Genomic DNA, 26,621 nt, shown 5'->3' on the forward strand with positions numbered 1-26,621 from the left:
AGCAGCACATTTCCTGCCTGCAGGGAATTCAAGGGTCAGTGGAAACCAAAGTTCCTTCCACTGCAGATACAACAGCCACCACCTGGAACCCCAGAAAACCTCCCAGACACAACAGCCACCAGCCCAAACCCCAGAAAAGCTCCCAGACACTGCTGAGCAGGAACAAACCTGCAAGATATGAAAATAAAAGAATGGTGTATTAAGCGATGTGGTAACTGCAATTTGTCATTTAGCACTGTGAATCTATGGATTTTAATGACAGGGTCTCATTTACATTTAACAATCAGTGTACTAGAACATTTCTTGGGAACTGGGGGTATTTTCTTGTCTCAGTAGGAATATATAGAAATTTCTTCTTGATTAACAACAGACTATAGGAGTTTTGCCCTGAAATCTCAGTCCCTTGGTTTCTCTCTGGAGCTGGATGAATTTCAACACACCAAACTGCAATCCTGACAAGAAAGCTCTCCAAAATTCAGCTGTTTGTAATAATTATGTATTTAACAATTCTTCCACAAGAATAACATTATAAAGCACCTTTCATTTTATTGTTCATCTATATCACACATCTGCTTTAAAAACCACTAGCAGCATATCTTGTTCTTAATGATGCATTTTGGATGTGACTTTCAAAAGCATTTACAGCAACTTAGGAGCATAAATCCCAGTGATACTCAACAGTATTTATGCCCTTAATGCCTGTAGCCATTACTGAAAATCTCATTCTTTTCCAGAGCTTTGGAGATATTCCAGAGGTCGTACATGCAGTAAGAAATGGCAAGTGTCACAAGGTATTTTGTGTTTTACAGAAATGCTATGCAGCTTTAGGACAGGCATCAAGAATACTGAATACATGCACTTAAAACAATAATGGGCAGTTTAGGAAGCAGGAAAAGGCTCTAGTAGAATTTAGCCAGTGAGTTTGGGGATAAGGTCACTCTCTGTTGCATCCAAGCCAGTAAAAGTGGGAATAAAAGTATTTTATTCCACTGGAACAGGAGGTTTATTCCACTGGAAGGTGGAGCTGCACTGTTGCACGCCGACCACCACAAACCATAAATGCCTTCTCCTACTCTGACAAAAACAACCAAAACTTCAGGCCTCCATTACAGCCAAACTAAACTGCTGAACAGTTCAATTAGGCCATTTAAAATGCATATTTTTGGGCAAGTCCTAATTAGCTTTCAGCAAGCAGAGGAAGCCCCAGCCTTGATTAACAAGCTCATTTACTCTGAGACACTCCTGCAGAGCCTGGTGATCACTGCCTGCAACCCCACTGGAGATCAGGAGCTGGTGTGCAACTGCAGAAAACATGGAGTTGTAAGTAGCCATGGGATTTTACATGGACCAGACAGACAGAGAATCACCATGGCCTGGGCTGGAAGGGACATTAAAGCTCATCTCTTTCCATATAAATAGGCAGGGAAACCTTCCACCACCCCAGGCAGCTCAGAGCTCCACCAGACCTGGCCTTGGATGGGGCAAAGCAGCTTGCAGTGCTCTTGTAGCTGCTTCAGGCCTTCACAGAACACAGAAAGTACAGTAAATAAAATTAATAACATCAACACAATGCATGGATGAACATCCACCAGCTCCTGTGCCATACAGGGAACCCTGCACTGAATGATTCAATGGGAGAACAGAAGTTTTTTTGCTCTGCAGCCTGACTGTCATCACTGACATCCTTGGGAACTGGCAGCCTACAGCACCTTTACACCTTTACACAACTGCACCATAACTCTCTACTCTCAGTTTAACCTTCTGTAAAACAAAGGGTTAAAAACACTGGCTCTGTTGCTTACTGGTGATGTTCATTAACAAGAGTGCTGCTTTTGCAGCAGAACTAAATTTGATGGATACCAAGAGCGTTTAGCACTTGTACACAATCACACAGCCATGATGTGCCTGTGGTAAACTTCCACATACTGCAAAAAGGGTTTTTATGGAAAAAAGCGCACAGAAGTTTGCTCCCAACAGACACTGGAGCTGTATTGTTATTCTGTCATCAACTGAGAAGCAAGAATAAAACAGAAACTTCCCAGTGAACACAAAGGAAAAATTACGCTCTGAACATCTGCTTACAAATCTTTGAATCAAGCTTTTTACAAAGCCTTATCTTTTAATTACCTCCTGCCCCCTTCCATGCCATCACTTTTGGCTTGCTGATTTAATTTCTTGGACATTTTTGGACTTATGAGTTTGACTCATCACTTATTTAAACCAACGAGAAATTCCAGGTGAGATGAACAACTGTCACAGACATCTTTTATGAAAAATTCTTTCCTTAGGATTTTTCCTCCTGAGAAGCTGAGAGGCCTCAGGAACAAAATATAAGCAATGATTATCTGCTGCTGTGGAATGCAACGGGTGGATCTGTGATTGGCCCATGTTGGATGTTTGTAATTAATGGCCAATCTCAGTCAGCTGGCTCAGACAGAGAGCCCAAGCCACAAATCTTTGTTATAATTCTTTTCTATTCTATTCTTAGCCAGCCTTCTGATGAAACCTTTTCTTCTATTCTTTTAGTATAGTTTTAATGTAATATATATCATAAAATAATAAATCAAGCCTTCTGGACATGGAGTCAGATCCTCGTCTCTTCCCTCATCCAAGAACCCCTGTGAACACCATCACAAACAACTGTAATGAATTTTATATTTTAAATATATACACACCAGCATTACAGGCTGCTGTATTCTGTACAAGGGTCCTGCAAGCAGTAAATGAGTCCTGCAAGGGCTCTGTGTGAGTGGCTTGGCTCCTCCTGCCTGGTGGCTGCCAGCCCGGTGGCTGCCAGCCCCTGTGTCACCTCCCTGCTCCCTGTGACCATCTGCAGCTCGAGAGGAGCCCTCCCTGCCAGGAACACGGAGCAGCCGAGGCAGGGGAAGCCAGGGAGACAGATCAAACAGCCAGGCAGGGCCCCAGCTCTCCTGCCAGCTCCATTTCAGGCCAGCAGGATCATCCAACCCTGTGCAGACTGCAGGCTCCTCCGGTACCAGCACTGCCGCTGACATGGACTTGCATCCCATAACCATGCTGCTCCAGGCTCTGCCATCCCTGTCAATCATCACAGCTCTCCAGCTTGCATACTGTCACCATCCCCTCATAACCACCACTGCTGCTCCAGGGCTCTGCCATCCCATCATCACCATCCCCTCATAACCACCACTGCTGCTCCCCAAGCTCTGCCATCCCATCATCACCATCCCCTCATAACCACCACTGCTGCTCCCCAAGCTCTGCCATCCCATCATCACCAGCCCCTCATAACCACCACTGCTGCTCCCCAAGCTCTGCCATCCCACTGTCACCATCCCACCATCACCATTCTGCTCCCCAGGCTCTGCCATCCTATGGGAAGTGGATTTGTAGGGAATTCTCCAAGGCTGACAGAAGACTCACTCAGAGTGCATCTGTATGGAAACTTTGAGATGAGAATAGGACAGATGTTGTTAAGAGAGAAATGGAACTGGAAACCAGTTTCAAAGGATGGCCTTGTAAATAAGACTGGATACTTCAGAGAAACAGAACTATGGAAGGTGCATTGTAGTAGGACCCATGAGGGATAATTTTAGATGTTTGGTTTTAAGGCATTTACAGCATGGTATGGCTAAAGCTGATAGGCCAAGAAACACTTATAGTGATTGTAATTAGGAAATATTTGGCTTCTGATTGTGATGGTGTGAATTATAACATCTGTATTGTCTCACCCTTCACATGAGAATGAAAATGGAATAAAAGTTACCCCATCTCTAGGTCAGAAAAGGCTTTAATCCAACACCATCCCATCCCCACTGCTGCCTGGGCACCCCCTGACCTGCCAGAGGGTGACACTGTCCCACAGCACCCAAGGGACACCATGGCCATAGTGTGTCCCACACCAGAGCTGTATCCTTTGGAGATGTTGGCATGATGCTCCCTGCAGCTCCAGCCTTCCCTGAGGCACAGCCATCATCCCAATTTTTTTTGCTGGACTACTTTTCTGCCCAGGAGGGCTGGAATGAAGCCAGGAGCAGCAGGTATGTCTCCTTGGGGCAGGTGTTCCTCCATTGGGGCAGGTGTTCCTCCTGCCCCAAAACAAGCATTTGCTGCCCCCTGACAGCAGCCAGCCAGTGCCAGGGCTGGGCTCTCCCCAGGCCAAGCACACACACACCTGGCAGGTGACTGCTGGCCCTGGCTGGGATGGCTGAGCTGTGATAAACCAGCTGTGCAGCATTTCCATACAACCCCGACCCCTTCTCTTACAGTCCTGCTCCTGGGCATGCTTCAGACACATCATGAAACTCTCTCAGGAGAACACACTGAGTTGTGGAATCAAGACTTCCAACACTGCTCAACTCACATAATCCTTAATTAGGTTTCATTTTTTAATGCAAGGCTTCAACAATTAGCTCAGGAGAAACTGTAAAAGCAGAAGCCAGGCCACCAAGGACCTCTCCCACACACATCTCTCTCTGCTGGTGTGGCTGCAGCATTATTGCACAGCTCCAGCACGGATGGGGATGCACCAGCACTTGTACAAACCCAGCCTGTAAAATGCAGACACCTCTCCAAAATGCACTATTCCCTGCAAAACACTTGCCTGCCATGAAACTTGCACACAAAGGGAAATATCCACGTAACTGACACCTGCTTTGAGCCAGGAAATAATCCTATCTCCCTGATGTCTGATCTACAAATGAGGTCTTTATTGTTTTCATTATACACACTGTTTACACATAGTTTCATAAAACTCACCACTAACAACTCATCTCTGTAATTAATTGAAGTAGGTGGAAACCAGAATAAGGATTAAAGAGAGGTTTTATCAGCTTAACTCAGAGGTGTCTTCCTGCAGTCCCACACCTTGCAGTGCTGCTGCTGCCCTGGGAACAGGGAATTTGCCATTTGGGCACTCCCACTTTGGTCTCTGCATTCCTCTGCACACAGACCAGACAGCCACTGGTGGGAGTTAGCAAAGGTCTGAGTTATAACTCATGATCTGAGCTTTAAATTGTGACTTTAAAAACTCTCCAACAATGTTTTGACTTAGTAAAAGCCAAACAGACCTTCTTAGTTAACATGTTCAACACTAGGAACAACAGCTTAAAAAATAAATGATGTAGGACTAAATCCTCTAGACCATCTAACCACATTATTTAGCACCTTGAGTGTGCATTTCCTGCTCTGACAGGAGCAGCTCCAACCCAAGCCAGAGAATTCCATCACCAGCACACACAGAGTCTGCCAAGGGGGGAGGGCTAACAATGGAGATGGAAACATTCATTTTATTCCTTCCAAACTAAAACCCATAAGCGAGTTCAGCTTAATATTAAGTGATGCAGTTTGTTATCCTCTGCCTTTTTCCCCCCAGAACTCCAAGATGTTCAGCCAGGTACAACATGGAAGCAACCCCTGAAGCTTTAAAGACACTGAAGGCAATTTCCAAACGTGCTGCTCTGGTTTCACCCTGCTCACACCACACAGCAGCCACTTCCAGAGAGCTCCAGACCCACTGAGCCCTTCCCTGAATTCTGGAGCACAGACTCCTACAGAGGGCCAGGAGCTCATGTTCACTTTTCCTGAAGCATCTGTCTGAAAAGGGTGGGTTTTAATGGTGTTATTTACAACTATCAGTGTTATAACCCATAAAAACCTCCGTTTATAGGTTTCTTTCCTGCAGTAATGTTTATCTGACAATAATTTTGCAGACCACAGGTTTACAGAGCAGGGACACCTGGTCTCCAGTTTATTCTGAGGTCCTGTTAAGTGGCAGAGGCTGCTCACCCTCCTTTATCTCAGCCATCTGAAAATTCAAATCTCCTCCCCCTACTTTACCTTTATCTCTTATTTTATTAATGTTACTAAAACTACAGTCATTTTGTATGTATTTATCTGAAACTCCTTTCCATTGAGGCTCCATGAAATCGCCTTTATAACCCTTACAACTTGTTTAAGCTTAAACAGTCACTCTCAGTCTGCAAAGGAAAATTGTAAAACTTAAACTGGACCACCTCAGTTCCCATTCAGTTCCAAAGAGAAGCCACTTTCTGTTCTTGCAAAACAGAAACTAATTCTGGATACTCCTGGATGTTTAAGGCCACGGTGCTCTCTAGATAAATTAAAAAATAATGAATGTCAGGGTTTTGAAAGAACAGTAAGAACTGCAAAGAAGGTTCTGTTAACCTTGAATAAATATCCTAAAGAGAGGTATTGGAAACACACAGAAATAGTGGATGAGTAAGAAACTGCAAGACATCTCGCACTTAGCAAACTTCAAATAGTTCATCTTTTCTGAACCCATTTCAGGCAAAACAAAGCTACCTTTGTTGAAATGAGCCCATTGCAACACTGGGGCAGCACACCTTGATAACCTGGAGCTTTTTTACTCCTGATCACCCACCCCTGTCCCAGCCCAAGCAGCTCAGCAGGAACTGGCACGAACAGCAAACCCAGCAGCCTCTGGTGCCACACAGCTCATGCCAGGCTCAGGGAGCTCAGGGAGCTCACCCAGAGGCACTCCCACACCATCAGCGCTGATGGACAGTTCTGTGTTTGCTCAGAGATAACACCTGCCTCTCACAGCGTTACTTTAGCACCTACTATAATGTGCTTAAATGAGATGTAGGTCTACAGGCACCTGAATTTGCTTTTTGATATATTTACTAAAATGCTGGCAGGTTTGATGCATGCTTTGCAGAGGCCTATTTTTTAAAATAGAGGAATTACACCTTGTTCTTACTTAAAAGTTTCTAAAATATTAGGCTAGACAGAGATCCAATTCCAAGCTTTAAACTGCTTGATAGACCTTGACAACAGGGTTGGCTTTTATGCATCATCTTGTAATGCAATAAATTTCACTTGAAACATCTTCACCTGTGTACCAAGACATGTCACTGTGATACAGAAAACCTGACATGAAAATAAAAATAAATTAATAAATTAGTTACTCAGAGAACAACTGTCTCACGGCCAGAAAAACACACTTCCTACCAGAGACTCAAAGAGACAGTCTTATTTTATGGAAAGGTAATTTAAGTAAGGAATAATTATGAAGTACAACTAATCAGGCAGCAGGTAATTTAAGACTGGAGACAAAGGTATGAGAGCTGATAGCCACAGTCCTCTGATTTCAGGCTGGAAATGCAGTTAATGAGAAGCTGGGATTTTAACCTGAAGTTAATGTTCTACCTCCAACGATGGCACAGGAAGTTTTGAAGGTGTAACCCGAGCACCCAATAATAGAAAACAAACAGAATAACCCAGCATTTCTTAATTTTTAACGTCCATGTTTCTGCATGCTTGCTTTTTTGAAACCACATGGAGGTCTGCTCCTCAGAGAAAGCTCTCTTCCTTTCCCCAGATTATGTGCCAACCTTCCTTTCCATTGTTTAGCACCACAATTCCCTCCCTTTTGCCTCCACCCTCTCTGCTGAATGCATTCATAAAAATCCTCTGAATTCTCCTCCTTCTCCCTTTCCAAGCCTCCCCACACAGACATTTTCTTGTTCACAACCAACACATGACTCAATCCAATGATTTGACCCTTTCCCATGGGAAGCACCAGCAGAGATTCAGGAATGCACATTTTTAACCCACAGTCCCCTCTCCTGGCCCTGATGTGCAGGGAGCTGCCAGGGCCAGTCCCACACACTGTCCATGGATGTTCCCAGCCCAGCAGCACAGGCTGTGGGAATTCCTGGGAAGGAAATCCAGAGTTTTCCATAAAGAGTTTTCCATAAAGCACGCTCTCCTCTGCAGGATGCAGCTCTCTGCATGTATCTGCTAACAACATCTCAGCATTTCTCCACCCCCTCCCCATGTTTCTCCTTTTTGTCAAGCTCCCCAGCATTTGTTCTGGGATCTAATTAAGGTCCCTTATCACCATGGCAAGAGGGGGGCAAGGTCTAACAAAACAGCATTAATGAACCGATTGTTTTCGCTGGGCACATACAGAGTTCTAATCCCCAAGATTGGAACATATCAACACTTGGAAAAAAAAAAAAGATTTAATCTAAAGGACTCTGTGTTGTTTACATTTTTGCAAGACTTGAATTAGAAGCCCTGTATTGCTGGCATAATCCAACAGCACCTCAGAACTTATTTTTAATGGGAGTTTTATTCTGATTAGGACGGGCAGCTTCATTTTGTCTCCTCTTCTGAGCATATGCAGAAGTCTCGCTCCTACCATCTGACTCTCCTTCAAAGAGATGAGCTTCCCGTAAACTTCATTAGTTAGGTGCCATTTTGTAGGTAATTCAGAACCTCTTCCCACCTTTCTGGGTTATTAAATCTATTAACATCCCAGGATATTGTTATGTAAGTACTGCTCATCTCCATTATGCAGCAGAATTAGACGAGAGCGATTAGAACCAAGTTTGTCTTGTTTCATCTCATTCCCTGGGTGAACTCAGGCACCAAGACAACCTTCAGGGGATGCAGCTTTGATACTGAAGGGAAAGACAACCAAAGGAGAACCAAAAATTCCATGAGGGGAAAGAAGCATGGGCTGCAGGTGAGAGTTGTAAGGGAGAAGGTGCCGTGTTCCCTTGCCCTGCCAGAGCAAACTCTTCACTCCTCCCAGCATTCACATCCTTGCTCCCTCCCTTCATCTTCAATCCAACTTCCAGGAACATCCAAGGATTTTAACACCACCTACAGATAACCCCCCTGGCAAGGATCCCCTCCAAGAAATATCTCATTTAAATGCTACAGAAAGTGCTCCTCTCAACTCGACCCCCTCTTGACACTGGCTCCCCAGCTGCCTTTTGAAAAAACTGCTAAAGGAGTTTAATTTTTGGACAAGAAATCAGTCCTGGCCACAAGTAATCTGCAAAAAGAGCTCTCCACCTTTCACTGGAATAGAAGTCTTGAAAATAGAATCCTGAACCTTTCAATTAAGCATGAGAACTGCTCTATGTCATCTGAAGGGGAAGAAGTTATACAGCCCATATTTTGAAGGTTGCCTCCTATTCCCCCTCTGTGTAATAAGATACATACTGAAAATCTGACTCTCCAATACAGGATAAAATGTAACATTTTATAAAGCAGGATGCAGACTGGAAGAGCCATGGGATACCAGACACAAGCAACAGGAAAAATGCAAGGAGGAAACTCCAGCAGAGGAGGAGCTAAACTTCTTTTTAGTAAAGAAATCAAGAAGTTTTTACATTTTTTAATTTAAAATTTTAAGGTTTTTAAATTTTTAAAGCAGTACTGAGAGACTTCTTCAACACAATTTCCAACTTTAACTGATTTTCAGGGAAGCAAACACATCCATATTAATAATCCCATTAAAAAAGTGGGGTGAACAGGACAGAAAAGTGATGGCACTGCTACAGGCCAAGAGAGAAGTCAAGGCTGGCTCAATGGGACCTCCTGTGTATTTTAAATGCAAACCTACTTCCCTTGTCCACTGCTCTGCTGTCATCACACCTTTTGGAAAATAAAAGCCAATGCCAGACAGGGGGACAGCAACTTTAGCTCACTGCTTCACATCCCACCTAATTGTAAAGTCCTGCCTGCCCAGCGTGGCCACCTGCCCTTGTGGACAACAAAGTGTCTTCTGTGGGAGCCCTTCTGCTCAGAGGAGCATCACAGAGTGCAAACAGAGCCCAGCACTCGCTGTTTGCTCTCCCTGCAGGACAGCATCACGTGCAGGGCTGGGGTGTTTTCAGCAAATGCACCTTTGCAGGCAGTGAGACTGTGAGGGACGGCTGGTAAGAGCACAGAGTTGCTGTGTGTTGATGTAGATGGCAAAGAAACACATCCAAAGCAGTTTGTTTTGCCCTTTGCTCCGATGGTCTCCCTGGCCTCAGCAAGCACCTGGTACCCCACACAGGTTCTGACCAGGGCTGAGACAAAGTTTGGCCGTGCCAAGGAACCAACGCTGCCAGGAACGGGCTGGATGTCACCGCCTGTGAGTGCTCTGGCTCTCACAAGCACAAGGCACTCTCCCCCCTGCACACAAACCACCAAACTCCATTCACAGCGAAGCAGGAGGCTGACAAAATAAAGGGAAACTTGGCTGGGTTGCAATGAGCTACAGCACCCCATCCTTCTCACCTCCAGTCCTGCCCAAAACGCCGAGGGCTGTGCAGAATCATTTGGGGTGGAGAAGAACTCCAGGATCACCAAGTCCAACCATTACCCCCCAAGGGCAACATCCTGGAGGTTCACTCCAATAATGTTTCCTTCGTGAGAGTGCTCAAACTAATTTTATTTCTGGCACAACAGTAATAAAACTACTTCTTATTACAGCACGTAATTAGTGACTAACTTTCCAAAATAAAAATGGCCATGAAATTCAGAATCAGGCAATTCTTCTACAAATCAGTCATTTTTTTGCTCAAGCTCTCCCCAAATACAAAACCCCTTACATTGGTAAATGCCACAGAATTACAACTCTGACCTATTGGGAAAATAAAGTCAATGTGATTTTAAATGATTCAAAGGGCTCAGAGTTGGGCTCAATGTCCCCGTGGGTCCCCTCCACCCCAGGATATTCTATAGTTCTATAAAATTCCAGAAATCCTGTGCTCACAGACACTCCCTACCCTGCACATACGTTCAGGAACTAAATACATTATCTAGAGGTAGTAAACAGATTTGTAATGGGTGTCACTTATCGCTGTCAGCAGCGCTGATGAATAACACTGTTAACATGGATCAGATCGCCCACCAAGCACAGTCACGGGCTTCCCCTGCCCAAGAGCCACACAACTTCTCCAATTAGCTGCTCCCAGCTAATTGCCAGATGCAATTTTCAGTCAGCATTTCCTCTCCCTGCTCCCCATATCCTTGTGCAGGCTTTGCCCCAGCAGCAGCCCAGCCCTGATCTGAGCACAGCTCTGCCAGGCAGCTGACATTTAAATAAGCTCTGTATTGACTTTCCTCTGCTGCACCTCGAGTCCTCCTTGTTTTCCTTATGTTCATATTCCAACTCTGCTGCTCTGCAGCTCCTTCTGAAGGCAATGGGAGCGGAGCTGGACTGATAATCAATAAATACCTTCGCCCTGCCCAGGAGGAGACGTCCCTCTCTTCCCATGCATATTCACTATTTTGGATAAACTTTCAGAAGGCAGGGAAGGGTTCTTTCCCAAATCTGCAGCATGTTTCAGACGATGCTAAGCCTGTGAACTTTCCTTTAACTCGCGTTAAACCGATACAACTTTTAATTAAAAAAGTAATTTTGAAAAATTGCTTGTGCGGTGCGGAAGGTGATGTTCAGACAGCATCACTGATCCCTGGAGTTCTGCAGCCTTGAGTTTAATAAACTGAATTTTCAAAAGTAAACACAGCTTGCATCAGCACCAACCTTCTATTTCAGCCCTGTATTTTATTTTCCATCCTTCCCTTAGCCAGAAGAGGATGTTTCCAGAGCACCATACACACCAAACACTGCATGGAATGGAAAGGGAGAAAATTCCCACTCCTGGAGCTGTGTCCCTGCCTCTGATGGAGCAAGGAGCAGGGTGAGACATCTCCTCCCTGACCCAGGACCCCAGAGCTGAGGGATAAATTCACACCTCATCTGATCCTTGGGGAAGAAAATCCCAGCACAAGCACTGCCCTCCAATTTACACCTGAGCCTCTGCGATTTTACCCTCCTGCCTCCTCCAACTGTAATTTAGGATTTATTTTGCATAATTTGTTCTTTCCTGCAGTAGGTAATCCAGCGAGGGGGAGGGGCAAAAAGGGCAGAACAAAAGCAAAATAAAAACTAACCTAAATGTCTTGCCCTAGGCAAGAAACAAGTCAAAAACACTCTCAGGTTTCATTCTGTTTGTTTTTATAACTGTTCACCTGCGTTTTTTTCAAGTTTTTTTAGAAGAATCATTTGAATTATGTTTATTCCACAACTTCAAACAGATGCTCCATGACAATGGGTGTAACATCTCCCTCTTCTCTCTTCTTTCCCCCTTATCAATTTATCCCAATTATCCCGACAGGCTCAAACAAGGGCTGGGAAGCCAAAATTCTGGGGTTCCCTTCCCAACGGCATTTCTAGCAGGTCATTAATTTCCCTGTGAGCTGCTTTGCTCCTCTGTAGAGCAGGGAGAGGTGGGTTGTGCAGCTTTATCCCTGTTTATAAAACAAATACTCTGAGAATCCAGGCACACTGTGCTGATCTGAAACACCAGGCATTCTGTTATTATACATAAATAAATATAAATACAGCATCTACCAGTTTCACTCTACTTATTTGCATTTCTACTATTTTAGAACTTCTTATGTTGTTAGAAATGCCAAAAAGAGATGATTTCATGTTCTCATGCCTATTCCACCCAGAAATGTAGGCCTGAATGCATTTTTTTTTCCTTCTGCTAAAACTGTACTCCTAACTGTATTATCTCAGTCAAAGCTTCATAAGAAAGGAACTTTAAAGGTGTTGTTTGCAGCTGCAGTGAAATAAACACACATTGAGCACTGCCCATGCTGAGAGAGGCATTTCATCTCCACATCCTTAACTCTGAGCACCACCAGTGATTATCCCATACAACTTCATTCTGGAGAGCATTTTATTAAATATGCATTTGGATTTGGTCTTGGTTCCATAAAATTTTTAATCGTGTGCCTAAACATTACATACCCCACCAAGTTTGGGTTTCAGGCTGTCTGGTAACACACACACAGACCCCAGAAGATAAAACACCTCCATTCTTTATCTGAAGAGCTGCACTCCACAGATCAGCCTTTCAGAGATGTGCCAGCTCCAGCTCTAACTAGCTCTTCACACTTTTTTTAAGACTAATAGGCTCCACATATTCATCTCCAAAGGGTATAAATTCCCTTCCTCTCTTTCCCTTTTAAATATGTCAGGCAACATTACAAAAAAATAACATCTGTGCCACAGTTATGCAACAAGCAGCATGATAACCATTAAACTGCACTTTGTAGAGAGTGGGCTGAATTAAAAAACAAAACAACAAAAAGGAGGCAGGGGGGAAGAAGTTCACCTTTAAACCCAGGGATCAGGGAGGGTTTCAGCACCACCACCCTCCCTGTTTTGCTGCCCTCCTTCACTGATGCCTCATGGCCATTAATGGCAGCCTGAATACACAAGCCATGAACTGCAAAAATGGATTGAATCTGGCTGGAAAGGGCTTAAACATTCAGTAAGAAGATGAAGAATCTCAAAAGTGGTTTTAGTATGCGTGTACATTTTGTCAGAGTATACCAACAGCACTATATATTCTTTTCTTGCAATGCTTAGCAAGCCTTCTCTTTTCATAAATATAGGTCAACAGAGCTAAACTCTGTTTTTGCCTCAACTCCCACTTTAAATGCATAAAAAATTAGATTTTTAGGGAGCAGAATGAAAGGAATGGTGTATTTCATGCTATTATATACCCAGCCAAGGATCCCAAAGGGTTTGTTTGGGCTTTAAAAACAAAACAAAAACCCTTGGCATTTGTCAGACTAAAACCATTTTTCTTTGGTCTTTGCACAACCATCCTTTCCAGATTTGAATAAATAACATCAAACAAACTATTTTGACTTCCATTTGCCGTGCAATGCACAGAAGTTGTTCAAGGATGGACAGAGCAGGATGTGAAACATTTGGGGGCTCTGAGCAGGACCTGGAAATGCTCATTCCAACCCCTCTGCTCCCCTCTTGTCATTTATGTTTAAGCAGCTTTATATTGCCCCAAAGAGAAATTATTGAACCAGCCACAGATAACAAGTTTAGCAGGCACCACCACAGGGTATGGCTGTACCCAAAAATGCAGGCAGGGGGATGAAGGTATTAACAAAATAACAAAAATACCGACTAAACTCTGAGCTACACATCAGGTTTTCAACCTGAGCCTCACAAATGTAGGAGTGATTTAACACAGCCCCTTCAGCAAATGCCCAGGCCTGAATAACAGAATATAAGACAGGATAATAACCTTAAATATGATGATGTATTATACAGATACAATATACTTCATATAGATTATGTAAATATTGTAATATCCTTAAAGTGCCTTTTGTTTTAACACCAGCCCAGGTATGCAGGGTGAGAACTCATCAATGTTATTGTCAGCTGCAGATTTCAGGTATTTTAGGTTTCCTGCACGTTGCAATGGGGAACATAACCCCTTCCCATGAGCTTTAAGGCACAGGACATTCATTAAGCATTTCTGATACAATATTTGGACTCCACCATGCACAAACTCACTGATCACAATGCAGATGAAGAGTTTCCCATACCACACCAAGCCAAAAAGCTTCAAAACACAATTTAGGCAGCATTTTCCTCTTTTCCCCAGCACTTTTCACTGAAATCCCTTCCTAGGAGGCACCTTCCTCCACTCCTGCTCATTGCTGGCATTGAGGCTGTTTTGTTTTTATTCCCAAATTAATCCAAGATGCTTCCAAGCACCCCTGAACCAACCTTCAGGAAGTCTTGAACTCATCCTAGTGATAATATACACAGATTGTGCATGGAGAGGTGAACACCACAAACAAGGGAGGAAGGGAGGATGTAGTTTACAGGGAAAAAACCCAGAGAGAACCTGAGACACCAGGGTTTGCTGAGCACACGAACTGGAAGCTGTAACTCCACACACCAGCAGTCAGGATCAGTAATTCCCAGAAGAGCCAACACATCAGGCACCGAGGAGCTCCAGCTCTGCAGCACAACCAGTGCCCATCCTTCCTGCAGAGCCAGAAATGCTCCCAAAGGCCAGAATCAGCACCAGACCCTGTTGATGATTAAGCAGCAGCTCAAACACCCTTTGCAGGAGAAGGGAGAACTGTAAGGAGCACGTGGTTCTCAGCTCAGCACTGCACAGAAACTATAACCTGAATGGAAATCCTGACACACAACTTTGTGCTGCCTCAAACAGCCATAAATTGTGATGCTGAGTGATCGAGCCTTTCAAAAATTCACTCTTTCAAACCAGAAGCTGCTTGGGAACCCAGTGGGCTGCCCATCCATCCACCTCCCAAAAAGCTGCTGCTGGTAAGTGCCCAAACCCAGCAAGCAGCAGGCAAGGAACCAAAGGAACAGCCAAATTAACCAAAAAACAGCCACAATACACAAAACTCCTCTCCCTGCACTACAAACCCTCTCCACCAAACTAACCAGACAAATGAGACACTTAAGTAAGTGCAGGTTCCAGGGTCAGGACAATTATTTGTTCTGAACTCCTCTGTACCCATGGCACAATTCAGCTGGTGCCAGAGCAGCTGAATCCCTGCAGAGCTGGCACTGGATGCTCCATGGGCTCCAGAATGAATCTCTGTCTGTCTCACACTGCATGGACAGGTGATTTTGATACAGGAGATTTCCTCAGAGGCAGGCACAAACAAACCATGGGAAATGATTGTGTGCTGCTCCCTACAGAGCCACTGGGGGCAGGGAGATTGGGGTTTGCTGGTTTGCTTTAATGTGAGCTGAAAGATTGTGGTCAGCAGCACTTTCCCTTCTGCTCTTCCCAAAAATTCCACCCACCTTGCCACAGCTGGCAGTGAATTAACCTGTCCATGTAATGCGTTAAACAGAAAAACCCACACCACAACTTTTTGTAGCTAAAATCACCCCACTCCCCACCAGTTTTCTCATGCAAATGAGAACAGTGACCACCCTGAAAAAGGCAATTTTCATTTTCCCCCTCGAGGTTCAGAGAGAGCCAAGATTACTAATTGCTCCATTCCCTGGAGCAACATGAAATAAGATCCAGCATCCATCTGTATTACCACTGAAATACCAGCATGACCCTTAAATTCACATTCAGACTATTAAAACATGACCTTGCAAGGCTACCAGAAAAAAATAAAATAAAAAATTGCTGCTTGCTGGCCAAACAGACAGCAGATTCCCTCTGTACTGGTTAAATTCCCAGCCATCCTCACTCCCATGAAACAATTCAGTATTTCTCTGAAGTTATTCAACAGCTGTGAAGGTCAAGTATTGTCCAGACTGTCCAGTCACAAACAAATCCACCTTTCACACCCATCTGTGCTTCAAAACCCCAACCAGAGGGGAAAAAGGACAGGGAGCAGGAGCAAAGTGTCCCCACCTGCTCTGCAGAGCACAGCTGATGCTTGCACAGGGCTTAGCTGACCCAGCCAGGGACCTGAAAATTGGGGCCAATGCAGCGGATGGGAAAGAACTCATTTTTTTTCCATGTGTAAAACTCATAGTTTCAGCTAAAATACAAGAAATTTAAAAAAAAAAAAGAGCTTCAGTGGCACTTCTGAAGAATAAAAAAAAAAAAAAAAAAGGCTTTGGAAGCTTTAGATTTGAAGCTTCACAAGCTTCTTATGAAAAATGCAAGCTTTGAAAAACTTCTGAAGAATTAATATTCTTACTTTGGGCTCTTCTACTGCCAACGGACTACGGATGCTGTAACTAATAAAAAATAATTAATGCCAATAAACAGGCCCTTCATAAGGCTTCAGCTTCTCTCCTCCATCAAAGACTCATCTCATTCATTGGGACATTGTGCAGGAAACAAAATTCACCCACAGAACTTGTGTTTTCCACCTTTGGTTCCCCTGTGCTGCAACTGACAATTAAAATCCTCCCAAGTGCAAGGAAAGGAATCTGATTTATTTTAATAAGGAACAGAGTTCCAAAAGCAGCTCCAGAGCATGGCAGAGAGCTCACCTGGAAGCAGGAAAGAGCTGGGAATTTGTGCCCAAGCCCTCCCCAGGTCTCATGGTGGGAATGAAGCAGCCAAGGAGCTCTGAGCACCTCAAACACATCCTGGCACTCCTGAGGTCCTGCAGGATGCACAGGAGCTCATTTTCCTGACAACCTCCATCTGAGCGTCCAAACACCCTCAAAAATGTAAGAGTCTCATTGCACCACCACCTTCTCAGCAGTTTCAGGAAAAGGACAGTGACAATGTTGGGTTTTAATGTGTGAGGAGCTCCCACCCCAGGGGAAAGCAGAGGCAGAAAATGCTCTGGTTCTTTGGGGTTATTTTAGAAATCCTGACTTTCCTGTCTTCAGGGTCCTCAGTGGAGCAGAGTGGAACAGCCCCACAGAGCAGGAAGGGACCCTCACACCAAACCCACCACCAGGAGCCCCTTCTGCACCACACAAACCCCCCAGCAGCAAGAGGAGGAAGCTGATAAACTGGCAAAAACCCCAAACTGGTGTCAAGGCCTGGCGTGTGAGCTCTGCCACGCCAGTGACACAGAGAATGGCACTGCAACACCACTCAAGGGACACCACGACCAGGCCCCAAGCTCCCTCTTAACAGAGGCACCTGGTCTGATGCCTGAGGAAAGCAAAGCAGAGACAGATCACAGTCCTGACAGGGACAGTTCAGAAAGGTGTTAAACTCCAGGGGTACATTAATTAGCTGGGGTCCAAGCAGGAGCAATGCTGTTGGGCCAGCAGACTGTGGGTCCACCTTCCCAGCAGGGAATGAACACAAGGAGACTGATCAGGAACTTCTAGTGACACATCCACCCCCATTCTGAAAATGCAGCACAAAACAAAGATGTGCATAAGATCAGCGAAAGGCAACAATTAGCCAGCAGAATTCTCCATCATGGGAGACTATCGAGACGAGAGCTTGGGTAAATTAAGCAAATCAGTTATCTCGTAGTCAAAAGCTTTTTTAAAGGGAAACAAGACTGCAAATATAAATCACCTCCTGAATGCTTAAGGGTTAGAAGAAGATTCTGCCCAGGGACAAGAGCCCCAGATCCCAGTGCAGCTCCTCCAGCTGGGCTGGCACAGACCCTGCCTGGGACTGGAGGGCACTGGGCCAGTGCCTGGATTATTCACAGGGCTGACGTAGCCCTGCAGACACAGATCCACCTCATCCGTGTCACTCTTTGGAGGCTGCATAATCATAGCTCAGCCCATGCCAGAGCAACATGAGGAACACCTTCTGTACAGAAGAAATTCTCAAGATTTAAAGTTTTAACACAAGCTAACAAACGCCAGGGATGAAAGAAATCCTGGGATGAAAGATCTCCATGACACCTGCTTTGAATAAAAAGACATTGCTACAAAAATATCACAGACCCGCTGGTCTAGAGCCTTTGCTTCATGTCATTCCCCAGACATCAATTTGCAATAGAGGCACACAAAAGCAGCATTACACAGATTACATGCTACTCCCCTGAACTGCAAACAAAATCCACCCAGCACCACCACCGCAGTCCAGAGCACCAGAGCCATCCCCTGGCTGCTCCCAAGACAGTGTGCTGAGGGGAAGGGTTCAGCACCCATCTGCAGAGCTGAGGGCTCCTCCTGCAAGCTTCCCTCTGGCTCAGCCTCCCCAAACCCTCCCCACTTCTCCTCGTGTCAGCAGTGGCACCAAGCAGGACAGGTTTTACACTCAATTCCTGCATCCTTCAGGTGAATCCTCACACCTGGATGCTCAAGGCAGTCCATCATCTTCAGCATCTGTAATTTCACTGCTTTCTACACGACACAACACACGGCAATTATTTAATGTTTGGTTGTAACAGCACCCAGGAGCCCTAAAATCAAACCCCAAAAGGCTGAGATCCCACCACACCTCTCACAGCACATACAGGTAAGAAATCAGGTGGATCCTTGTGCTGGAACAGCTCAGACCCCTGCACAGGTGACAGGTGACACCAGGGGTGTGAACCACCAGCTCAGAGAAAAGAGGGAAGAGCAAGGTTCCAACAAAACATGGTTTGCTCAGTTTTATGCCACATGCCTCATTTACTCACTGCTGGCAGCATCCACAAAATCAGGCTCGTCAAGCACCTGACTGTACACACAGGTAATGATTATAAAGCCAACTCAAGCGGGGCTAAAAGTACACAAAGATCTAGCAGAAAAACAAAAAAGTGCAATCCTCTCCCAGGTGGAAAACAGGACTTTGAACGTAACAGGTGGATTACATAACAATTATTTTGCTCCCAATCCTCAAAATAGATTTTTTTTTTTTTTAAATACCCTCACAGACCAAAAGCTGTCATTACTGAGAAGGAATAGCAATTTTACTGTGGTAAACAGCCAGGCTACCCAGCCTCTCTCAGGGCCAAACACAAACTCAGCAGTGGCAGCATCAAAGAGCCCCCACACAAGGACCTGGAGCATCCATGGCTCTCCTCCCTGGATTCTGCCCAAGGAGAAGATTATTTCCTAATGCTGCTTTTTGTTTGCAACGGGGCATAAACTTCAAGGGGATGGTTCACTGCTGCGCTGGGGGAAAGCAGCACGGTTGGCTTGCTGCTACAATGGAAAAGCCTTAATATCCAAAAAATGCACCTCGCATCCCACACCCAGGATCCAACCTGAGCCAGACCCTTTGTCTGGGAACACTTTCTCCCCAAGCCTGGGGCCTTCTTGGTCCTGCAAGCACATTTGAGCCTTTTCATACGTTTCTTTGCAGAGCCACGGAAAAGATCCACACGTGACCCATCACAAACCATCCACGAGGCCTCAGCATCTCAAAAGAGAAGGGCACCACCGAGGCACTGCCCCACACAGGCGTGCTCCCTGTCCCAGTTTGGAAGTTAAAACCCACTGGCCACAACCTCTTCTCTTTTTCTTTCAATCTGAAAGAGACTCCTCAGCATTCAGAACTCAACCTTTAAGTGGGCTGCCAGAGCCTCGCCTCCAAAAGGCAACAGCAAACACACAAAAAAAAAGGAAAAACAAACCCACAAAAATCCCCCTCCCTGCCCCCAAAGCTGAGCAGAGGAGCAGAGAGGGAAAGGGGGACGAGGCACACGGGGAAGGCGGCCGGGTGCTCCCCTTTTCTGCCTCCCTTTTATTCCTGCTGAGTGTAGTAACACTTGAACTGGCTCTCTTTATTTGCAGCCGGATACGCGCTTTCAAAGATACTGTACTACTGTGTAGGCCAAGCAGGGACTCTCTTTCTTCCCTTGGTTAGGGCTTTTGGGAAAATAATTATTCACCAGAACTGCCATCGTGAACAGAGCAAGCTAAATCAATGTAGCTTTGTATGGGCCATTGCCACTGCAAAGCAAATACTCCATCAAGACATGGATCAGTGAGAATTTTATCACTAGGAATCCTTATGCACATCTTTGTGTATTTTTAATATCCACCTTATCCCTCCCCACGCTCCTGCACCCCACCCTCCCCACGGATTTGTCTTGTGTCACTGGCAGCTATGGGGCTTGGCCACGAGATTCACATCACTAAAAACGCCTTAAATACACAGGTTTATTCTCCTTAAAAAATTTATAATAAGGCATTGGTGCAGAGCAGATTTATTCACTGAACAGGTTGATTTATTTAACAGACTTGACATACATCAAAACCTACTATAGGCTTACATAATTGTTATCCATTTAGCAGGTCTGCTTCTTTTGTCAAGTATTTGTTTTTCCAAAGTGATTCACTAAAGACTGCTGCCTTCTGCACAGCTCACATACCTTAACAAATGCAGTCTTGCATGGGGTATTAGCTGAAGTGACTTTAAATCGCATCCTACCTGCTTGAGCGCTGCCGCTATTATTTTTTTTTAGCCTATGTATTATTCCTTTACTAAACCACACGCACACCACCTAAAAAAAAATTAATTTTCAAACAGCAAAGCGAGAGGCAGGAGCGTGTGTAGAGCACACGGAGCCCCGCTGGCAGCAGCGTGCGCCGCGGGCTCGGTGTTACCGCAGTACCACGCCGCTCCAGCGATGCCAGCAGGTACCTCCGAGTACCAGGATGTTGATGGCTGCACAGAGGTTTCGGGCCAGGGGGGACGAGCGAAACGCCGGGCGGAAACGGGGGGAAAAGCTCCGGGAGGATGGAAGGAGCGCGGAGCCGTTTTGTTTTCCCGCAAGAGGCTCATTGAGGAGGCCTCGGCTCGCACAGGCGCACCGCTCCCTCCGGCCTCACGCATCCACCCCCGGCTGCCGGCCGCGGATCCCCCGCACACGCACCCACCGTGCGCGGCTTCCCCGCGGAACGCGCCGGGGCAGCACCCACGGCACACCGATGGCCCGGCGCTCACCGCCGGAACCCCGCGGCTTGTTTGGGTTCGTCCACCGCACCGCGCATCGCTCGCTCGCCTCGGGGCCGAGGAAGGATCGCGTTCCCCCCCCGGCTCCGGCATCCTCCTCGCACACGCACACCGGGCACATCCCGCGGCTCGGGCAAGGCAGCGCCCGGGTGCCGACCGCACGGACCCGGCGCTCCGCCGCCCGCCAGACAGATGGTTAATTACATTCACAGCCGCATTTTGCGCTGGGATAGAGTTTCAGACAATGAGCCAGTTTTATTTGATTAGCCAGTTCTCTAGTTTAATGCGCGCGGTGACAGCTACTCCCAGGGCTGGGGCTTTTTTTTTTTTTCCCCTTAAATAAAAATAAAAATCCCATCCCCCCTCCTTCATTATGTTTTTGTTCTGGCCGAGGCTGAAGTAAGCGCGGCCCCCGCGGCCGCCGGGGGGCCCGGCGGGGCGGCGCCCCCGCCCCGCGCTGCACCTGCCCGGGGGGGGGACACGGCGCCAAGTTGCCGCCCCCCCCCGTCACCTCAGACCACCCTCGCACACACGCACACCCCGCAACTTCCCCGCAGGCCTCCGCGCAGGCCGGCGCTGCCATCAGCATCCCCTCCTCCTCCTCCCCGCTGCCCCCGCGGTGTGCCGGCGCGGGAGGGGGGCTGCGTGTGGCTGAAGCTCCGCCGCGGCGGGACTCACCTCGGCGCGGGGCCCGCGATGGAGCGGGGGTCCCCCGCCCGCCGGGCGCTGCCGGTGCTGCGGCTCAGCGCTGCTCCATGCGCCCGGGGCCCGGCGCGCGCAGGTGGACGCGCCCGCCCCCGGCCCCCGCCTCCCGCCGCCGGCCCCCGCCCCTTCCCCCGCCGCCGCCGCCGCCGCCGCCGCCCCACGGACGGGCCCCCCGGCCCCGCGCTCCCTGCGCAGGGACGGGCGGAGGGCGGGAGGGAGGATGGGGGGCGGCGGCTCCCGCCTCGCCTCGCCCCGCCGCCGCTGCCTCCTCCTCCTCCTCCTCGCCGCCGCCGCCCCCCCAGGCCTGCGCCCATTCAGGAGGTGCCGGGCAGCGCCGCCGCTGCCATTGTTCGTTCGCTGGGAGCGGGACCCGCTGCCCGCCCCGCGCACCCGCACCCGGCACGGCCCGGCCCGGCCCGGCCCGCGGGAGCGCGCACCGCGCCCGCTCCGGCCATAAAGGGCGCGCGGCCGCCGCCAGGCCCGGGCAGGTGCCGAGAGCTCGGCCCGGGCTGAGGGAACGGGAAGGGCCGGGGGAATGGAAGGACGGACGGGCCGGGCCGGCGGGGAGGGGACAATGGGCCGGGAGGGTGTCACCCCCAGCTCACGGAGCCCGGGAGTGGAACTGCCTCCCAGCGCTGTCCATCCGGCTGAATGCTCCATAGTGGATATGGGAGTCACCTTAGGGCTTGCAGCAGCTTTTCTGGTTTATTTTCATGATCACGTTTTTAATAACAGCGTCTAAGCCCGTGGTTTACCTTCAGATGCCCATTCCCGGGAGGAGGCTGCCTCATCTCAGGCCGGCTGAGGACTCGCCGAGATGCGGGGCACGCAGAGGGAAGGAAGGCAGGGACAAACCAGGCGCTGCCTTCTGCCGAGCAGGAGGGCGACAAACAGTCAAGGCAGGAGCCAGCATCTCCAGAGCGTGTGAGCCGATAACATCCTCCCCTTATCGCAGAAACCCCCGTGTCTCTGTGACACCCTCACATGAGCACCGTGAACATCCTCCCTCCTCGCAGAGTGAATAAATCCCCCCCGTGTCTCTGTGACACCCTCACATGCACCGTGGCCGGAGTTTCTGCACCGGGGACTGGAGGAAAACTTCTGTTGTTTCATCTCCTGAGTCAACAGAATGGTTTAGCAAATAGAAGGCAAAGCAGACACACCTATTAGCCTTTAGGTTTATTTAAGTTCACTGTGATATTTAAAAGAGGTTTCTAGTCTTAAGTTATCGCTTGAGTTGTTTTTTCATGTTAAACAACACATGCAATCTAAAAATTGATTAGCTAAACCTGTGGCTAAAATATTAAAGTATCAAGCACTTTAGTCCTTGTTCCCACAGCATCAGAGACCCCCATCCATGCAGTAATAAAACAGGAACATATGACAACATATGGAATGCTCTCTGAATTCAGAGCATTTTACACATTCAGCATTGCTAACTAAGAAATAATCTCATTTTTTCTTCATTAACAGCAATACCCAGAACATGCCATACATCACATGTGAATAAATTATTCATTCCCACTGTGTCAGGGCACACTCTTGAAGGGGTGCAGAAACTGTGACCAGCAGTAAATGATTTGCCCAAGGCCACAGAGTGAGGTGGTGTCACAGTTTCTGGGAAGTAGCTGTTCCCAGTCCTATCCCAAGTGATGGTTTTCCTCTCCAGCCTCACCACATTGCTGTGGGACTCACACACTTCAGTCCCTGTGCCTTTGCACGTTTGCAATGCTGCATTTTGTTTCACTACCCCGTCATTTTCTTGGCAGAAAGATTCGAGTAATATAAATAAGTAATTAATCAGGGTCAGGTGAGATGGTGACAGCACACCTGGCAGTGCTCACTAAAATAAACACACAGGTGGATGGTGGTCATGAACTGCCTTCCAAATGAGCTGGGGGCAGGTTTTGCCCTCAGCAACCTCACACAGGGGCTGTGCCCTTGAAAAGTGCCACCAAAGGCACACAAGCAAATTTGGCAGCTCTTCTGCTGAGGCACCTCCCAGGGCAGGAATAACATGGCCAGGAGCACCTGGCAGAGCCACCCAGCTGCTGCCAATGCCTTTGGGAAGGTGCCACACTGGAGCTGTGTGCTGGAGGTGATGGCAATCACCTGAGTGTAATCACCAAGATAAGATTAGAAGTAAACCTGGGGGGGCCTTGGTGGAGATGAAAGACACATTCAATTAAGTGAGCCTTGCACCTGGATCCAGTTTAGAAAGACAACCCAAGTATTTATTTAAGTGCTGTATTTTAGGGGGAACACAAACATAAGGCTCAAAGATTATCCTTGGGCTGTGAAACAATACAATGCCTTCAGTTCCACTTACCCACACCACTGACTGAAAGTCCTTCAGATACAGAACCACCACAATGGTGATTGACAGGCAGCCTGAAGTTCTGCACAGCATCTCAGGCAATCTGAAAAATTAACACTGTGATCTTGCCATGTAGTGCCACAAACAGATGTGGAGGGGCACTGACAGGGTACCCTTGGCAGGGTATTCATTTTCCCACCTTGGCAGGGTATTTATTTTCCAGGCTGTCGAATAGAGGCCCACAGGTGTGAGAACAAGGTGCTAAGAAAGCTCCTTTTGGCAGGAAGGGATGGGCAGCCGCTGAGCCAGGGGTGGTTGTGCTGCCAGCCCAGCCCTGCCCCACAGCCCTGCTGCTCTCCTGCCCCCCTGCAGCTGCACTGCTGCAGCCAGCACTGAGAGCATTCACTGCAACCTGCACCACAGAGCACAGCAGACAGGTACATCTGTCCCAGCCTTCCAGCTGTCTTCACACAGAATCCATGTGCCCAGACATGGATATATGCCAGGATCCTCTGCCTGCTGCTCTCTCTAGGAAGCAGGAGTCAGTCTAAGAGAAAAGAACCTGGGTTATGACAAGAGGCCAATGCCACGGTGGTTTCCAGGTCTCCAAGTGCCCATTTTCTATCATTTTTTATTTTCTTCATCATTCCTTCTTTTCCAGATTCACGGGAGCCACTGCAGCACACCCAGTACAGGTCAAATCCTTATTTTTCTGTGGCCCAACTAATGTCTGCTATACACAGCCCCTCTGCTAAACCATACCAGAGGCAGAGGTCCCCCAGAGGATTCTGGTTTGCCCATGGCACAAGCAGAACACAAATGGGATTTTCAGAAGATCTCAAATCCTGCATTCTTGGGTGAGCCTGGTAAAGCAGATGTTATGAACCTTACAAACTCAGAGAGAAAGGCAGCAGGGTGGCAGGAGACATCACCCTCCTATCCCATTCTAACACAAACAGCTGGAGAGGATTTCTCCCTCTTCTCTCAGACTTCCAGGACCAACTTCTGAACAAGAACAGTCCAACAGAGACCATTGGCAGAATGAGAAGCACTCCAGGAGGTGGGGTGGGGTTTTGACTCATGAGGGTGAAGGATTCCCCCCCTCTCCTCCTTCCTTCTCAGATCCTGGCATGCCATTCAAAAGCAACAGTGTGCTGTGGGAAATAACACTGAGCCTGCAAACAGTGAGTCCTTCCTGAGCCCAAAGCCATTCCTGGAGAAGAAAGCTGCAATCATGAGCTGCACACACTGAATTTCTCCTTTCCTCTCTGGCACACCTGTCAAGCCTCACAGCTTTGTCAGAAAACCATCCCAGCCACCCAAACCAGCAGTGCAGGCTGAGCCCCTGCTGCAGACAGACTCCCCCTGCATTCCTGGCTGTTTGCATCCCCTGAGCTCTGTCCCAGAGCAGCTGCAGGAGCAGAGCTGATGTTCAGCCCACACCTTCTCTTTGCCCCCAGACACACCCAGCAGATGCTCACGGCTGTCACTGACCTTGTGGGAAAGACAAATTTCCAACGTGCCTGGCAGAGCTGTGGAAGGACCAAAGGTGAGGAGGGTCCCTGAGGAGTTTCCAGGCTTCTCCATTCCTTGACAGGCTCCTTGCTCCACCAAACTTTTGCTTTGGATTGACCCCAAAGACACCAACCCTGCCTCACAAGGCTAAAAAGCTCCTTATTCAAGTCAGGCAGTTCCAGCAGGGTCACAGCCTCTGAGGCTCCCCTGGCTGTGCTGCTCACGGGCTCTGAGCCCCCAAATCTGTCCCTGCCTATTCCTCCCTTTCTCCCACCTTCCTTCCAATATCTCAACTTCAGATTGTAAATCTTCCTTTACATTGTGCATTTCTCTTACCAGTTCCCATGGCCAAACCCCTCCTTGGTGGTGCCCTCTGAGCAGGAGGAAAGCAAAGCTCCCATTTGTGCCTGGGCCAAGGCGAGCGCTCTGGGCACAGAGGGCTCTGTGTGCCCTCGTTCCCCTGGCAGCAAAAACAACCTCGGCCACTTCAGGGGAGGTGACTGCATTAGCAGGGCACAAAGGGAAAAAGGGCAGAAGAAAAGCAACCAGTAACAGCCAAAAAGTCTCAAGCATGGCCTGGTGGATTTGCAGTGAGCCAGAGCACAGGCTGGAACAAAACCTGGAGAAGAGAAAGGGATCAGGGCATCACAGAGCCACAAACTGCTGGGGATTCACCGCAGGTTGGATCTTCCCACAGGCAGGAAATCCATGATTGGCAAGGATGAACTGCAGAGGTGCAGGGCAGTTTCTGGTGTCCCAGGGTTCAAGGCCAGTTGCTGGAAGTGCTGAGTCAGAATGGCAAAGCCCAGAGTGCTGCTCAGGACTCTGAGTTCCAGCAGTCACAGCTGGAAACTCAAATTCTGTTTTGCAATTCCATCCTTCCCATTGCACTGCAGCTCTTCTGGAGCTGCTCCACAGACCAGCAGAGCCAAGCCCTGTTTGTTGTGGATGGAGCTGTAACTTGTAGTGTTCTATAAATTATTTCCTTTCTGTAGGAAACATGCAACTCTTCATGCCCAGAGGCACCTTGTGCTTTTGTCTCCTGTTCCAAGTGCAGAGGATGCTGCAGTGGTGAGCAGAGGTCCCACAGAGCAGAGCTGGTGGAAGGGGTTGATTTTAATGCCAGCAGAGCTGCCACAAAACACAGAGCTCTTGGCATCCACAGAGCTGCTTGGCCAGCC

At 47.7% G+C, this 26,621-nt stretch overlaps 1 protein-coding gene across 1 annotated transcript in view; it reads right to left on the reverse strand.

The window, feature by feature from the left end:
* NEXMIF (neurite extension and migration factor) overlaps positions 1-21,712 on the reverse strand; it is a 167,899-nt gene extending 146,187 nt beyond the window's left edge. The window contains exon 1 of the mRNA XM_064713055.1: positions 21,582-21,712. The gene's annotated coding sequence lies outside the window, so the exon portion shown is untranslated. The remainder of the gene's footprint in view (positions 1-21,581) is intronic.
* Between the last annotated feature and the right edge of the window lie 4,909 nt (positions 21,713-26,621).

The sequence above is a fragment of the Zonotrichia leucophrys genome, chromosome 4A, assembly GCF_028769735.1.
Source record: "Zonotrichia leucophrys gambelii isolate GWCS_2022_RI chromosome 4A, RI_Zleu_2.0, whole genome shotgun sequence".
NCBI lineage: Eukaryota > Metazoa > Chordata > Aves > Passeriformes > Passerellidae > Zonotrichia > Zonotrichia leucophrys.